The following is an 18,340-nucleotide window of genomic DNA, read 5'->3' as shown; positions in this document are numbered from 1 at the left end:
ACAAGACACAAATTAAATTCTTAGCAAATAACCAAATCATAATGTGTATATAAATAAGTGTAAAACGTTAAACGACACAATTTGTATTAAATAGTAATAAAAGTATTGATTGGTTTATTTATTTTACACATAATTTGGATTTGGAGTATAAAATGTGTCATGTGTGTTAATATAATTTTTAAATTTTTATTTTTATTATTATTTTTTTTAATTTAACATCAAATAAACAGTATAAATATGTAATATACAACAGTTGTTTTAGTTACAAGATTTAATTATTTTATTTAAAAAGAAATAGTCACTGTAGTCGTTTTAAAAGCATACAACCTTGTACAAAAATACAGATTAAAAAAATGCAGTTATGCAACTGCTCTGACACAGAATTTTTTTAAGTCATAATTTGTTACTCAAAAGCATGGTCCACAGGTACCACATGGATAGATTATTGAAAATATTAATAACAGTAATACATATTATATCAATCAAACGAGTAAGTAATAAACTAATAATATTAAATTATAATTTCTATAAATAAGATAATAGTTATTATCTGTTAAATAGTTATAATAATTTATAACACATGACACCTGAAAAACATATAATCAATTAAATCAACATTTTTTTACTTGTTTATATACTTTTTATACTATATATTTATGGTAGATTTTCTTTAACCCTTTTTAATGCACTATGTTTATACTCTTTATATTAATTTCTGAATCAAGTTCTAATATATTTTTAAATAAGACTAAATTTATTATTTTATTATTGGCTTATATTTGTGATTATTTTTTAATCGAATGTATTGCAGAGGTACCTATTTATTATTAATTAGTACATATTTATAATAATGTTATCATAGTATTTATTGAATTAATAAATTATTTTATTGTCTCTACTGTATCAATTTCCTTTTTTTTTTTATAAAATTTAAATGATACTTATAGGGACAAAACTGAAGTGATTATAATATCATGATTATTATTAAAATTAAGTTATATCGTACACTAATTATGTGAAGTTCTACAAACTAAAAAAATTAATCATAAGAAGTGCAAAAACAATTAGATATCTAATCTTGGATATTTAAAAAAATATTCTAACTAGAATTTATTAAGTCTTTGAATTAATTGAATTAGAACTATTTTAATATCTGTTCACACAAGCAATTTAAAAATCAAGTAAATAACATAATGTATAATATAAGTACACTAAAATCGATTGAGAGATAGAAAAAGAGCCAGCTAGGATGCTAAGACCTGTACTTAAAACATTGGAGGGGGCTTAGTATCCGGCTATACCTGAATACTGGCCGAATAGCTTATTATTTCAACGGGAAATGATCGATGAAGTGAAATTTTATTTAGAATTGATAAGAAATAAATTTTCCAATAATTTGCTAATTCATCAAACAGGCTTGTAATTGTATTGTCTAGTGGGAGGTACATTTGCAACCCCACGCGTGGCACATGCGCTCACTCTGTTGACGACCACGAGCATCATAAACATTTTGATTTGACCTAGTGTGCTATAAACCTTAAATACCGCTATACATTTGCAATATATTATAAATTAAATATTTGAATTTATATAAATGGACAGTATATATTATTATGATGTATTTTTGTATTTATGCAATAATTTATATTTTCAAGATAATTGGCTAAATATATTAATATTTTAATCATATATAATTTATACTAATAGTAGCTGAGGGTGAGTAAGTGTTAAGGGTATTTGTTTAGAATCGTTTTTTGTATGCAATTATTGAATTAAAAATTTAACATATCCATCAAAGCGACGTATTTATTTATGAGGTACATTAAAAATCTATACTATACAAACATAGCCGAGTGATTTCCTTGATTTTTTAAAAATTATCATTAACATAAGTATAAATACAATTTATTTGGTTGAAACAATGTATAGGCATTCATATTATAAGTAGGTACTACCTGTCTATAATTTAAGGTTTAAACAATAATAAGAAGGTATATTATATTATAATGTATGATAAATTAATTATTTTTATGTGGACCGAGTACTTCATTAATAATAATTGTACTAATAACTGTAAAATAGTACTTGTACAAATAATATTTGTTTTTAAAGATAAAATTATGAATATAAATTGTTAGCATTTACGTAAATGTACCATTCATATACAAAGGTAGGTAGGAATGTATCATGTATAATAAACGATGATTGTACATTAATAATACCTACAGTTTTATACATTTTATAATAGTTAAAATGACATTGGATTTCAAAATATAAGATGAAATATATTATTATATGGTTAGTTTGAAATATGTGTATATGAATTATTCATTTTTAATAATTTAGCGTGTTATATGTACTTATACAAAGAAAAAATATAATAACAGAACGTTAATCTGAATAAATATAGCATATTATTGTTGTGTTAAAAAGAAACATGTGACAAAAAAAAAGAGGATACTATGTATAATAAATAATAATTAATAATACCATTGATTATAAATTTATAAATACATTGTATTTATTATCAATGATAATACGTATATAATTATATATTATATTGTATAAAATTGTAATGTTCTTCGTAGATTTTAAAAAACAATGAAAATTGATGACAATTTTTTATTTACGCATCATTGCTAACACATGTTATTATAATACTATTATGTGTTTGATTTAAAGTTCGTATTGAACTATATGTACAAAATAACCCACTCATGATGCTCCTCTCCTCCTGCCGAAGTCAACCACCAATTCGCCTAGCGAATCCTGTGCAAGACGTTTGACGTCATCAGCTCTTGCTGCAAGATTTTATTTATTTATTTTATTTTATCTAACTCCCATGTACCGACCCGATCCACATCATCCTTCACCCACGCCCCCTCTCATTCAACGCTTCCGACTTAAAAACTACCAACCCACCGTGGGAGGCTTTATGTACAAGTAATAACAACTTCGTTGTGTCGCGGGATTTCGTTTTCACCGCCACTACCGCTTGCTTGCTCGTTCGAAAATATTCCGCGAGTCTGTGCTGATTACGATGTGCGTTTTACAGTGGATTGTTGGGGAAGGAGGTAGTTTCGAGGGGGTGGTTTTGGTGTGGAGGGCACATGGGATACATGGCAATTATGCCACCGCCGCCAAGATGAAGCGAGAACCGCCCCCTGGACACATCCGGGACGCGCGTGGCGTGCGAGTGTGTACGCCTACGCGAGGGCCGCCGTGACGTCAGAACCCCCTAGCAACGGTGCTGTCGCTCGTGACGTATACTCGCTGTGACGTCAATCATCATATTGGACGGAGCCCCCGAGGCGCGACGCTCACCGTGGCTGCCGTCCGGGCCGCCTTGCATTCGGTCTGTCACACGCGCTCCGTACGCTCTGCCGTTCTGTTCCTTTAGTTGTTAATAAAACGTTTGTTTTTTTTTTATACAGTATATAACATATTATTATATATCCCACACAAACTCTATCGGGCGGTTTTTGATCGTAGTGTCGTGTTTTTTGCTGTCGGAAACGATTTCACAATATTACTAAAACAAATTTTTTTATATAATATTTACAAACATTATATATTATAAAATATCGTACATTTATTCCTACATATTTGTATGTACCGTCATAGTTTTTGGTCTCTTTTATTTTGAAATAAAATTCAACGCTGGCAGCCCAACAATTCCAACAGAATCACTTAATCACCTTTGGTAAGTTAGTTTAATCTTAGTTAATTATTGTACTTAAAAAAATAACGTATTTATGAGAAAATTTAAAATTAAAAAGACTATACGTTAACAAAATATTATTTTGTCTGGGACACGTGCACAAAACCGGTTGGGTCAACATTAACGCTGTAGTAATCGGAATATCAAACTTACGATAAACAACAAAATCTATACTATCCTAAAATAATACTTTTTCTTTAATTTATCATCAATTTAATTTACACGAATTTCACCTTTAAAAATTATATAGAGGTCGTCATTCGATTTATCTGGAAATTCCAACACTGGAAAATAGATGTTCCGTATTATTGAATTAAAAAATTTCTTGTAGAATTACAGTTAATTAACTATTAACTTGTCTATTTTTGATGTCAGTTTAAGAGATATTTTTAAAAGATCTTTTAAATACTATAATTCAAACAACTGAATGTATAAAATAGGTATTTGTAACAGTGATCTATGGCACGTAATATAAGTAAACGTATTGCAATTTTTCAAAAGTATGTATTTTATAGAATTTATAAGCATATTAACTTAATTATTTTTATTAGTATAGGGTTTCTCTGTAATGTAAATACATTAAGTACAGAAATTAAAAATCATGATTCTTTAATAAAATCAAAAGACTTCTATTATAATCAGAGCACATTTATCTATATATTAGGCGTTTACATTTAGTTTAATAAATAATAACAACATATTTTTCTAATCCCCACTTTGTTCATGTTTAACTTTCACCTTCATTATTATTTAAAATGTAATAATATAACTAATAAGCATAGGTGATATGTTTCTTTTTATATATACTTCTGTATATTAGTAGAGACATAATATGTTTTGTTAATATTTATTTAAAAAAATAAATGAAATTAAAGTATAACTTTTAGGTAATATTTATTTTTATGATTTTCGCGATTTTACGGTATTTGCCTTGGAACCCGTTTACTTTTTTTGGGTGGAGGAATTTAGTTCACAAATGGGGAGGGGAATAACGCGTACACAAAATTTCACCTTGGGTGAAGCATCGACCGTTAAAGGACATGTCCCGCAAACGCCATCAATTGTTGTACGTTTTTTAAAATGGTTAATTAAGAAAAAACGAAAACGATATAGGTCAATGGCCAATAGAGAAGATACCAACGGGTTAATACATTTGTGTGTGTAATCTAATGGGAAAGCGTTAATATAACGGATTTTGTGATTTACACGATCTTTGAAATTTACCATTACCAATTTGCATTATACCTTTAAACTAATGTATAAATGATAATAAATAAAACTATATTATACAAAAGTAATTTAATTGTATATATCTGTAGAAACAAGGTTGTTAAAATGCACTATTTTCATCCAAAACGTTTTAATTTTTGTTATAGGCATAATTTTATGTGAATATTTTATTGAGTCAACACGAATAAATTCAAAATTAATATTAACTATTAAATCCTATGATCGTATTATATTATTATAATACGTAAAAATATTGTTATATCATATACATTTTGCAGTTATAATAGAAATTAGAAGTAAATTTTCATGAGGATAAAAAATAAAAAAATAAATAATATAATTTAGTAAATTATTTATTTATTAAATTTTAATTTTATAAGAAATGTGTTATAAATGTAATGATATCAAATTAGTAGTTATTGAATCAGATTTATAAATAAAAAAAATATTTTTGCGACTTTGCATACCAGTTAAGTCAAGTAGTAAAAATTAAATAAAAGACCTTTAATTATTAATCTAATTTTTTTATAAACGTTTACACTTTTAATTTATCGATTTAATTGCCAGCACGTGCTAATAAGACAATGAGAAAATGATGAACCATAAAATTTGTTGTCGATAAGAACATTTAAATCATTAGGTTAACAACAATTAAAATGAAAGAGTTTTCCAATATTAATGAAGATAATTCCACGTGATAACGAATCAAATAATTAGTTATAGGTAAGTGCCGCTGTATCTGGTTGGTGTTTGTTATTTTGTCTTACTAAAAATCAAATACCTAAAGTCTTAATCGTAATTGAATGAAAAATACTTTTAACTTTAATTTCACTAAACATACCCATTTACAAAAAACTTAGTGTTTTGGACTATCCAGTATTAGAGTAATAGGCCATAGGAGTCCATGGCATAAATGTTTTCATGTTTTCAGGTTCAGTGAAGGCCAAAACCCGATTTCATAACTTGCCCAAAAATAGATTTATCCCAATTTGTTTTTTTTTCATTTATCTCAATTATCTAGATAAAATACTACATCATTTTAATTTATATCATCGTTATATTCGTATTTTCTGTATTTATTTGTGTTTCATTATTATAACCAGCCTGACAAGAATATAATATATATTCTTATATAATTTAAAAAGTATCGTAAGAACATGTATTTTTGTTCACAAAGTAGTGTTGTGATCAGGAGAAGAAAAACTTGTTCAAGGTTAATATTAGCAAAAAAATATAAGCCGAAATCAAGGTCGAATGGAAACGTCACGGAGGCACATCCGAAACTCTTTTAAGACTACGAATGATGAATGACGACAATGTTTTTAATATTTTTAACACTAGGTATATATTATACTATAGATAGGTATTTTTTTTCACATATATATATATATATATATATATATAATATATATTGTGGTAACTATATAGGACGTAATGTGACCTAGTCCTCCGTGGGAATTTCGTTGTTCTGTTTTATACATTACGTAATCTCCTAAACAACTTATAAGTTACAATATAATATTTTTTATATATATATATATATGAATTGTATCGTCTTTATCAGCGCACCAGGCAGATAACATAATAAAACCATTGCCGGATATCCAATGCCATTACGCTGGAGTTTTATATACGTTTATCAACACTGTACACACAATACTATGTAATATGACATATATTATATTATATACAATAGAGCAGCGAACCAGCATTTGGGTTTTCGATTGATATTATATTATTATTGTGTATACACAGTGCGCACAGAAAATATTTCTGACCCAATTAACGATTCAACAGCAGCTCATTAATTATCATTACTAAACCAAGGCTATATTAATTTATAAGTCGACCAACATAGTATCTAATATTATAAATTTTTCAATATTTAAGCGATTGTTCAAATTTTAAATATGAGAATTGAACAAACGCGACAATTGAAACATTATCGCTGGTAAACAGTGATAGGTATTTGTTAAAATGTGTTCTAGTTCACAAGTTCTGTTCACATGTGAAAACGATATGTATCGGCAGTTTTCGATGTGCTTTCAAGTTACAATATGATAAGTACCTAAATTAAAATTAATGTACTTTTTAAAATACGCAAGGCATTATATACTCAATTCGTATATATTATTCAATCGCTCCATGTTTAACCTCAAACAATTGCGTCTGTTTAAGCATTTTATGATATATATATATATATATTATGTTTCTGATTTCCTGATTATCACCCGTGTGCATGCGGTATTGCGGTTGGTTACCAACATAACCCAACATGATCGATTACCTAATCAGCCGTGGTATTATTGTGTCGTTGTATGAACGAACAAGTGATTCACCGCTAAATAAGGTATCAGCTGTAAAAACAGATTACAGCTGATATCTTATTTTTTTAAATATTGATTTAACTGAAATGTAAATTAAACACAATAATTTTATTTTATTAGGTACCTACCTACTATTATTATAGTATATAATATTATTTCAAGCATTTGTTTAAGATCCATATACTACACAATTATTGAAGTGTATATATATTTAGGTACTATATTTTTATATTTTTATAATAATAGTATTATAATATATATATATATATATATATACTTATCAGAAAATAATAATTGCATTTATTATTTTTTAGATATGTATTCTAAAAAGGGGAAAAGTAGGTAATTGATCTAATGTACATTAGGTGTCGAGTGAATCTCATAATTGAGTAAACCACTATACATTTGAATTCAATGATAAATCATAAAATACGAAAAATAATTCTGAACGAAGAGAATCTGTCAGGCTAATTAGTAATTATTAAGTATATTTTATGATAGGTAGATTGAATTAATTTTTGCTAAAAACATTGTATTTATTCACGTTATTGGCTGTCAGCTTGACTTCGCATGTAAAAAGAATAAGTGAATACCTATATAATACAGCTCTATACAGACGGTTTAGAGTACTTCTGATCATGGGAAAATTGGCATCAGTGTACCTAGTTTTGTAAAATAATTTCATCGAGATGATTAATCCACCTGTGGTGGATATAGCACTTGGTATAATTTTAAACATGATTTTAACTACTCTCTAAACTTTCTTACATCTCTAAAATAATCTTTGAAATTATTGTCAACGCCGATCGAATATTTTTTTATTCTATAAGTTATATATACGGACATTGTCTTTTGATGTACATTTAAATAAAAAACAATACATTAAATATTATTTTTGTTGACCACGAATTTATAAAGAAATATATACATATTCCAAATTTAGTGGCAACTAGTTCAGTAGTTCCCAAATCTATAGTTTTTATTATTTATTATTGTTATTAACTTTTGAGTTAATTCTAATTTAGCGTATAACGGTGTGAACAGGTTATCCATGGTATAAATTCTCAATATCTTAAAATGTATTTTATTGTTTTAGAAATGTTATCATAATAATAAATAATATTATACATATAAGTTTCAAGTTTCCTTGAATAATATTCTTGAATTACGACAAAACAACTAAAATTGTTAATATTTATTTAGGTAGGTATATAATTCCATCCAAATTTGAACTTCAAATGTTAATAAAAAAAAAAATTTATTATAAAATATTATTATTTAGATTTTTTGATTTACCTACTAGTGAGCTTAGTTATAGGAACCTCGTATTTCAAGCTGATTGACCAAACCAAAAATTATTTATTGGTATTTATAGAAAAAAATAAAAAATAAAAATAAAAATTGAAATTGTTTATAGCTCAAAAAGAGTTCAAATATTTTTTAAATTATTCCATGTACAGAATATACTGATAAAAACATTTTACAAAAAATTCAAGTAGAACAGGTTATTCATTTTTAAATTAAAATAATATAAGAAACTTGATTTTGTTAAAAATTGGTTTTATGGAAGTAAAAAATTCAAGCATTTTTAGTGCCCTAAACAAATTATGACAAACAAAAAACCACTTATTGTAAATTAAATACATTCATCACTCCGCTCAGAATCTAAAATTGTAAATATTTAGTATTTTATGAGTTGGGTATTCGATTAAAGATTAAAACACTATTCAATATTGACATGAGTAACTTTCACCATGCTAATTAACAATGCGCCTTATGTTTATAGCTGTCAAATACGTCTAAAATACTAATGTAATTATTATAAATTATTTTATTTTTTATGACGGTTGTTCAGATGTTGACGATTTTGTTAGCAATTAATTCGTAACAAAATAATTGATTCAGCCTAACCTTGCTTGTTATCGTAAAAAATAAAGAGAACAAAATATAATTGTATACCTTCTTTGTGCTGGCTGGTCGCAAAGACCTAGGACACCAAGAATACCATCGTATATTCGTTTAGTCAACGGGAACTCGATGGTGAGAGGAGGGTTCAGCGTAGTGATAAACGAACGTCTGCGGAACGGTGTGTGCGTGACGTGCTTTCCCGATCGTGATATCCGGGTGGGTTAGGGGTGGTTGTACAGTGGTATGTTGTATATAGTTAGTCGTGTAGTGGAAGAAGGATTTGACCCAGATACTTCCCTAGGCTCTCTAAACTTTACACATAGGGGTTGGCCGTGTGCACAGTTCACACACGCGCGCGCGCGCTCGTGGTGTGTGTGTATATGAGTTTACGGTTTGTTTGTGTGCGCTGTAAACTTGTGCCCTAAAATGCAATCGATTCGGGTGTATCTACCAACTAACACCCCTACAACCCTCCACGCTAAACGTGTTAAAAATACATTCGCTTTATAGTCGGATACAATAATACGATCAAAGTTCAAAGACAAATAACTCGACTATTTCCATTATATATTTCATAGTAATTTTACTTTTTTTTATTTGTGTGTTAGATGTGTATGTGTGTGTGCTATACAAGTGTGTAAATCCCTACCTCGTATGCCTAGTACATATAGGCACTATATAATAATTCCAATGTCTCATCGTATGTATTATATGGGCAGGAGTGATATAATATACTGAAGAATTATGATAATTAATATTGTATATATAGAGAAGTATATTCTTTAAAACATGGATAATATTGTTCAGGCTAGTCACTAATGTCTTCAGACATTAGACGTAAATAATTCAAAATTAAGCATACCAACTGGTAACTATACCGAGTATTTACAACAACAAATTACTTACAAAATTATTGTATATAAGTATTATTTTAAAACAATAACAATATATTGTATCATAAATTATATTGATTATTCAATTACACTGGGCAATTTAATAAATTTTACTTTAAATATCCTTATTATTTGAAAACCTATAAAATAATATCACATCGCGTGTTATAATATTGCTAAGCCATTGATTTCTATTATTGTTATTGTTATGGTTTTTTTCTAGTATTCTGCGGATATATCTATAGTTGCTTACATTATTCTAGAAATTATTATTGTGTTCATCATAGCATATGCTGGTATAATGTTATCCAGTAAATAATAAATATTTTTTATAAAATTTATATGATGCTGGACTTTTATTAATATATTAATAAAAAAAGTAAGTAATAATTTTCACCTATTAAATTATAATTAATGGCTTTAGTTGGTATTTTATCCTTATCATTTAATAGTCCTGTAACTAACAGTTTTAATAAAAATAAGATGGTTAATAAATAATCGTTAGAATCACACTTCATGAGTGACATGACAACAATAAATTATGATACAACAATAATTTGATATCTTACATCTCTATTCTCTATATTAGATTATTGTACCTATTCTATCCACGTGTTAGGTTAAATTGTGTTTTATTTTAATAACATAATATGTTTCTTTTTTTTCATAGGAATTTATAAAGTGTAGAAAAATGTGAAATGTTAAAAATAAAAAAATATTGATTTGATTATTTTTCATAATTTATGTGATACATAAAATTGTGTTTTAAACAATACAATTATTCATGTACTTGTATAGTTGCATGTACCTAATGTAATTTTAAATTTGTACATTTATAACATTTAAGATTTTTATAAAAATAACCTAAAACTATAAGTACCTGCTATACGTACTTATATATATTTGGTATATTTGATTTTATAAATCGAACACCAAACTTTACCGCAACTACAAAAATAAAGTGCATACATTTATACATTGGTCTGCCAAAATACTAAAAAATCATTTTACACTTCTAATCATTAAAACATTTATTTAGAATCATCACTCAAAAGATAAATGTGCATTTTCAAATTTGATGCACTTTTAAATTTATACCCACTTACAAGGACATAATAAAATAAGTGAAATTAACTTTTCTTTGTCATATTGGCAAATTGTTATTTTAAAAATATATTTAAAAAAATGTTGTTTATCCTCTGATTTATGAATGTAATAATATATTTTATTTATTAATAACATATACATTTGGTATAGTTATATTTATATTTTGTGTCATCAAGTATAATTAATGGTATTCAGTACTAAAGTACTGCTTTTATTTTTATTTTACATTTTTATATCAGAAAGATTAAAACTATTGTTCGATACATTTTTTTTAATAAAACCCTAAATGCTATATAAGTTGAATTATTCTGATTAATTTCTAGGATAAAAGATTTTTAAATTTTCTTTTGTATTGTTTTATTGATTATTTTTTAAACACATAATAGTATAATACTATTTTCTCGTCTACTATTTCTATTATTTAATTTTATATTTTCATAAGATAAATAGTTTTATTTAAATTCAATATTGACATGTGTGTTTACAATTTTGTCTTTCAGTACAAAGACCATGTAAAATAATACTATACAAAACATATTGACTATTTTTTATTTTATTAAATATTCGTTGACCACTGAATTAAATGTCCACATTTAAAAAGTTTTTACTTAGTAATTTCAAACAAAAATGTATACAAATTTACTTTAATTTAATAATAATTTATAGAAATAAATAAATAAAACAAAATATTATCTAATCCAAAATAATTTGTTAATAAAATACAATTTTAACTAACTATTGAATTTGATTTATTTCTAATGAAAATAATAAAATTACAATTAGTATGTTTTTTTAAAACTAAGTATTTTAGATATACGAATTAAAATATTTGATCAATTGAATATTAAAACAATATAATATGTAATTGTGTACTACTAAAACAATTTAAGACTAATAATAGCTTAATTAAATAAAAAAATGTTTGTTTCAGGAAACTACTTTTGGGAATTAAAAACGTTGAGGCCAATACTCCTGAGGACGAAAGTCATAATTAATAGTTTAACCTAATTCAACCAGCATATACTCGGTAAGTAAATAAAAAATATCTACATTTTTTATAAAAAATTTTATTTATTTTATTAATTAAGTAAGTAATAGCTAATAAACATAATACTATATACATATTATTTATAAAAATAAAATATATTCTCTACACTTAATTTATGCAACCCAATGCTCAGTCAAAAGTAGCATAATAAACAATAAAAAAAAGAATGTCATAATAATATAACATATTATTGTCTTTGAATTATAAGTTTCTCTAAAATCTAAACTTATCCACAGAAATGTCTAAGTTTCTCTCATTTTCGATAATATTTCCCGTAGTGTATTGTCATAAACAGTGTATCACACAGCATATGTTAAATCACGTATCACTGCCAATTTCGCTATACAATTATCTTTTGTCACCGTTGCATAAATTAAATTTACCGACTTATTGCTTTCTCTATCTATATCTAATATCTATATAGGCATATATATGTGTGTATTTGTATATATATATGTTTATTCATACAAATAAACGCTTTCAAATTCGTTAGTTTTAATTATACTTTTAGACTTTAATAGTCTTTTGGAAATTAATGTATAATTAATTGTTGAACTTAAAAGAATAATTTAAACTCATTCTGAATATACTAACTAAAATTATTTTTTAGCAACTGCGTAGTAAAATCATAAATATCATATGTCTTGTCAATCACACCAAATACTTACGATAAAAAAAAAAATCAATCTTATAAATATTATTATCACAAAGACATAAATTTGTTTCAAATTTTTACAGAACTAACTACTCTTTTATGAGTTATATCATATTAGAAAATAGAAATTAATAGTTAATTGGATATACTTATATAAAAATAAATTTGAATTTTAGGAACAGAACGGCACTATTTTTTTTTATAATTAATTGATTAGTACTTTCTACAGAATAATTAATTTATAGACTAGACAGATAGTGATATAGTTTAACTTTTATTTGTTATCGTTTTACTAGATGTCACTTGAATTTTGTATTTATTTATGATAACGTATTCCAAGGACAAGTGATTAAAATGTACCTATTTATGTTTTTAAGGGTATAAATAAACAATACTATAGTTGTTAAAATTAAGAGATATACTTTTTAATACGTTGATTCTCACAAAACGATCTTGAAATCACTTACTTAATAAAATAATAAATAGTTTATCTTAGAATGCTTAAAATGATAAGTTAAAATATTATACTGATATTTTAATATATTGAGTATCTATACGAATTTTATATTATTTTATCAAAACATAATTTCCTAAAGTAATTCTGATATCATATAGCCATTGACATTTTAAATCGGTTCAATACAATTATTCGACGGATTTTATTGTGCTGAACGATATTGAATAAATAGTTCAAATCAACATGTATCGTTATACGTATATTATCATGTGTTATTTATAAAGTGGTATTTCAAGTAATACCTAACTATTGTTTTATTAATTATTTTTTTAGATATATTATTATGCAAAATGCAAATGCAAATAAAATACTGTAATTTTTTTTTAATTTATTGCGAATTATCTAAACAGATTATCAACTTATATTTAATAAACAAGATAAAATTGTGTATTATGAAATAAATATAAAATTTTATATTAGTATATTGTATGTGACATGTGTACAAACATAAAGTACATAGATAATAGTGTATTAATACAGCTTGTTGCTTTATTTTGAAAGTATCATAATGGCCCAATCAAAGCAAAATGTTAAATTTTGTTTTCGTTAAAACTTTGAACCATTTCTAATTTAATAAACCTTGTCCTATAGATCACTTTATTATGATTTTGATGGGTGAAAGACCTCGACATAAATCAATAAAGTGCGCGAGGTTCTATAATATTATAACTACTGTTTTTTTTACACCTGCGGGTCAACGAGTTACCGTGAACGACCATTTACTATCATTTCATTTAGATTATATTGTAATAATAGGAGTATTGGACGATGTTTTTCTTTCTCTATATGTACCTCTTTGCCTCTCACTCTTTCTCGTACGTACATAAACTATATATCACTCTCTTTAAATCAAGTAAAACGATTGTTCTGTTTGTATCTGTTCATATATAGGTGATTACACAATAACCAAATATATTTGATTTAAGAAATTTTTATTTTTTTAAAGTTATTTTTATTATCATATATAATATCATAATGATATTAACTCAAAATGTACACGGACGCCGGACCACGTGTCTAAATTACCACATATAATTATTATTTCTACGCCACCGATAACCGAATTGGTTTTTTACGTTGTAGACACAACATTGAACTAGTGGTTAATCACGATATTTATTTTTCAATGTGTCTGACCTTTCCAAAAGAGTCTAAGGTTGCTGCATACTTTAAAATACAAGGTATACGTAACAATTATAAAAATAGTCTAACATCTTCCTAGCTTAAACTACAAAAAAAATTCGTAGATTATTAATTTTTACACAAAAAAGCATTTTTTTTCTGAAAAAATGCATGTAAAATAAATTATAATTTGTATATCTAATTAATATATAAATTTGAATATTAAAAAAATTGACAGGATGTTTCATTCAAATTAAAACAACGTTCACCTATAGCTTACTGATATTACATAATATTCAAATGTAACATGAGTTTTTTATCTGAACTTATGAAGGTGAGGAATTTGTATCCTACACAATACGTTAGGTACACATACGATATACATATATTATGATATTCCATAATAAATGTTGTCAATGAACCTTATACTCGCTACTAGCACATAAGATTATAAGCAGAAAAAACTGAACTGTTTTATATGTTACGATAATATAATTTATATTATAGTTATCCAATGTAAGTAGGTGCCCATTTTAACTATCTTAATGTTTAACGATAAAAAATAGTTAATTTTAAAGATAATTTTTGACTGAGCTCTAGAAACATATATTTATAGTCTTGGTAATTTTATAACATTTATATTAGTATATCGTGTATTTATGTGGCTCTTATTTATGTATATGCATAGTATTTAGTGCATATGTGGTAGTCGGTAGTTAACATAAAATACTTTAATTTTACCTTCTATAAGAACATATTTATTAGCGTTTAAAGTACTATAATTAATAACATTATACGCCAATAATTTTTTGTAGATATTTTAGAACTTAATGTTGGAAAATTAAATATTTTAAATGTTAAGAGATCTATTACTTCATTCAAAAATCCATAACAAAATGAAAGTTTATTTACGTACCTATAATTTATTAAGAAATATATTTTAATAAATACATTTTAGCATTGTTAAAATTAATAATTTATAAATTGACAAAAAATGTTTTAATCATATTTGATTTTTATATCATAAAAATATGTATTAATAAACTTGAAACAATGTTCATATTAAGAATTCTAATAATATATTTATATATAAGGTCAAATATTGAACAATTGAAATATAATTTTCGAAGAAATAAATCGTATATATTTAATTTGTTGCTAATGATAAAGTAATCAAATCATAAATACCAACGTATAATTAGGATAAACTTAATCAGCCTGTTAAAGTTATATATACGTATAGACTTCTTAATAAATTATAATATTTTTTTCCATTCAATTTGAATAATAATTCACAATGTACATTATGTTATAATATTATAACTATATATATTTTAATATCTTTAATACATTATAAGTTATTTAATATTACTCTTAACTTACATTTAAGAAAAGGTTTCATGGAAAAAAATATATATTAATATTATAGAATTAGTAGTGCTTAACACAGATCTAAAAATGTAGCGACCACCTCCTTAACCGGTCAATGGTCTTGCATGTATAAAAAATTGGTCACGTAAACGCAATCGTTGTTTATGATTAACAGATAGGTAAAAAATGTTGGGTCGTATGTGATTGCAGAACAAAACAAGAAGTCACACGCGAGTGTCATTCACAAGGTTAATTGTATTTTATTTTGAAACCAAACCAAGTAAATCGCAAGACATCACGATTATTACTTAAATTAATGTCCACTAATAATTTGTACAATGAAAACTATAGAAGTATTGTTTTTTGAAAACATATGTATGACAAACAAACGGAACTAAACTCTTCACCTTGACTTCAATTCGATACACCAAAACGTTAATGCATTTATTGCAAAAAAATATTTAATTTTTCGTCCACTATTTCGAAACTATTCATTATGTATAATATTTAAAACTATATATAATAATGTATTCTTCTATCATTTTATAAGTGTGGTTAATCTTATCAACAAAACGATTTTAATAATTACGAAATAATGTGTAAAATGAAACATTGCAATGATCATCATTTATCATTAATTATTAATCATTCAATCATTTAATGGTTTATAAGAAAAATATAGCAATATAATTATAATATCCATACTACAGCAAATATTATTACAACAGATATTGTAAAGTGGTTTCAATTTTCTTATTTTTTTTTTCATACAGTTTGTTATCATAAAATATATCTTTTGATTTAAAGGCTTTTTAACTAAACTTGTTATGATAAAATACAATTATTTTATAATTATTATTCTCCTGATTTTAATTTATACCGTTCTTATCGATATTTATTAAAATAATATGCAACTTTATCGAAATTCAAAATAACATAAATTATATAAAATAATATCTATAATATTATAATATATTGACTGTATACGTAACGTTCCAATAAAGAGTTGAGACATCTGTGTATTTTTTAACACGATCAACACGTGGGTAAATAATGCAATAACGTTATTATTTTTAATATGGATTGTACAAGTAGTTTTACTTTTTTTTAATGATTGTGTATGATATAGGTGTCTATAATACACTCCCCTGTGATATAAAACAATTTGTATCAACATACCTACCATATTATTTTTGAACGTGTCATAATATTTAATACCTATACATTGTTGTTGGTCGATATTCTCGCAGTAAGAAAACAAAATATAGAATTTTTCATAGCATAAAATGTGGATACACTATATGTGTATATTATATAATGTTATTTTATTATAAATATAAAAATTGTGTAGGAGACCATATTATGTAGTTGTAGTCTATTTCTGTCGGTTGTGCACATGTCGCTGTTATTTATATTATTATATCACATTGTCGTTTTGAAACTGTTATAAGATCAATGCTCAAAAATAGCAAACTAAACGGATTCCATCCACGCGGTGTGAGTAGTGAATGGCAGCAAACGTTTCGAATTATTGACTTGGCTATAATAATATTTGCTATAGAGTTCTTATACTAATATACTATAGATATTATACAGTTTCTTGTTCCTATTATACTATACCGTTTGACTAGTTGTAAATTACTATCGTTTGTATACAAAAAAAAAAAGAAAAACGAAATTGAATTAATACAAATATAAAATATGAAATATACAAAATACAAATATATAGGACATAGGTATATAATGAAGGTACGAGCAATAAAAGTGAAGCACCGCTTTATGATGTAAACGTGACGCGACTAGGGGACGTCAACCACCCGGTGCGCTAGTGTTGTAAAAACGTGTTAGGAAAAGTGATCAGAAAGAACGACTGCTGTAGTACTGTACAATAACAGACCAATAAATTAAATTATACAATCGTTGTGTGCCTATTCCGAAACAGTCGTTTAGTTGTAATCTGTATTGATATCGAAATGTTTTTTCGATCATCATACGAAAAGCGATCACTATTTTAATCATCGCGTCCACTAGTCTACACGCCGCAATATGTGCATGCATATTGTAAATGTGTGAGTTTGTCCGTCAGTTGGAACTCGTCCAAGGCTTACTTGCTCTGCTGTGGTTGTCATATCGATTCATTGCAGCCCCCATGACCTACATTATATAATATTATATATATTCATACTTGGATGAAATCGTGTCAGCCAATATGACGATTAACTCGACCTGCCACATAGTATAATATCGTTAAAGACGTACCATGCACATAAATTCAAATCGTTTTGAAAATAATTTATTGCTTGCTGACCATTTATTTATTTTTACACGTAGTTCATGTGAAATAAAATACGATTTGTTAATTCTGTACAGTTTGAAATGATAAATATTAATGGTAGTTATCGTCGTCTAGATTGAAAAATAATTTGATTCTCTCTTATATA

The 18,340-nt window shown here is 25.8% G+C and overlaps 1 protein-coding gene across 2 annotated transcripts in view; it reads left to right on the top strand.

The window, feature by feature from the left end:
* Positions 1-3,344: 3,344 nt before the first annotated feature.
* The window catches only part of LOC113549312 (protein Tob1-like), a 41,159-nt gene continuing 26,163 nt past the window's right edge, over positions 3,345-18,340 (top strand). For both annotated transcript variants that reach the window (XM_026950552.1, XM_026950550.1), the window contains exons 1-2: positions 3,345-3,703; positions 12,118-12,213. The gene's annotated coding sequence lies outside the window, so the exon portion shown is untranslated. The remainder of the gene's footprint in view (positions 3,704-12,117; positions 12,214-18,340) is intronic.

The sequence above is a fragment of the Rhopalosiphum maidis genome, chromosome 1 (assembly GCF_003676215.2).
Source record: "Rhopalosiphum maidis isolate BTI-1 chromosome 1, ASM367621v3, whole genome shotgun sequence".
Taxonomy (NCBI): domain Eukaryota; kingdom Metazoa; phylum Arthropoda; class Insecta; order Hemiptera; family Aphididae; genus Rhopalosiphum; species Rhopalosiphum maidis.
The sequence above is the reverse complement of the archived record's forward strand: the minus strand, read 5'-3'. Positions and strand labels throughout refer to the sequence as shown.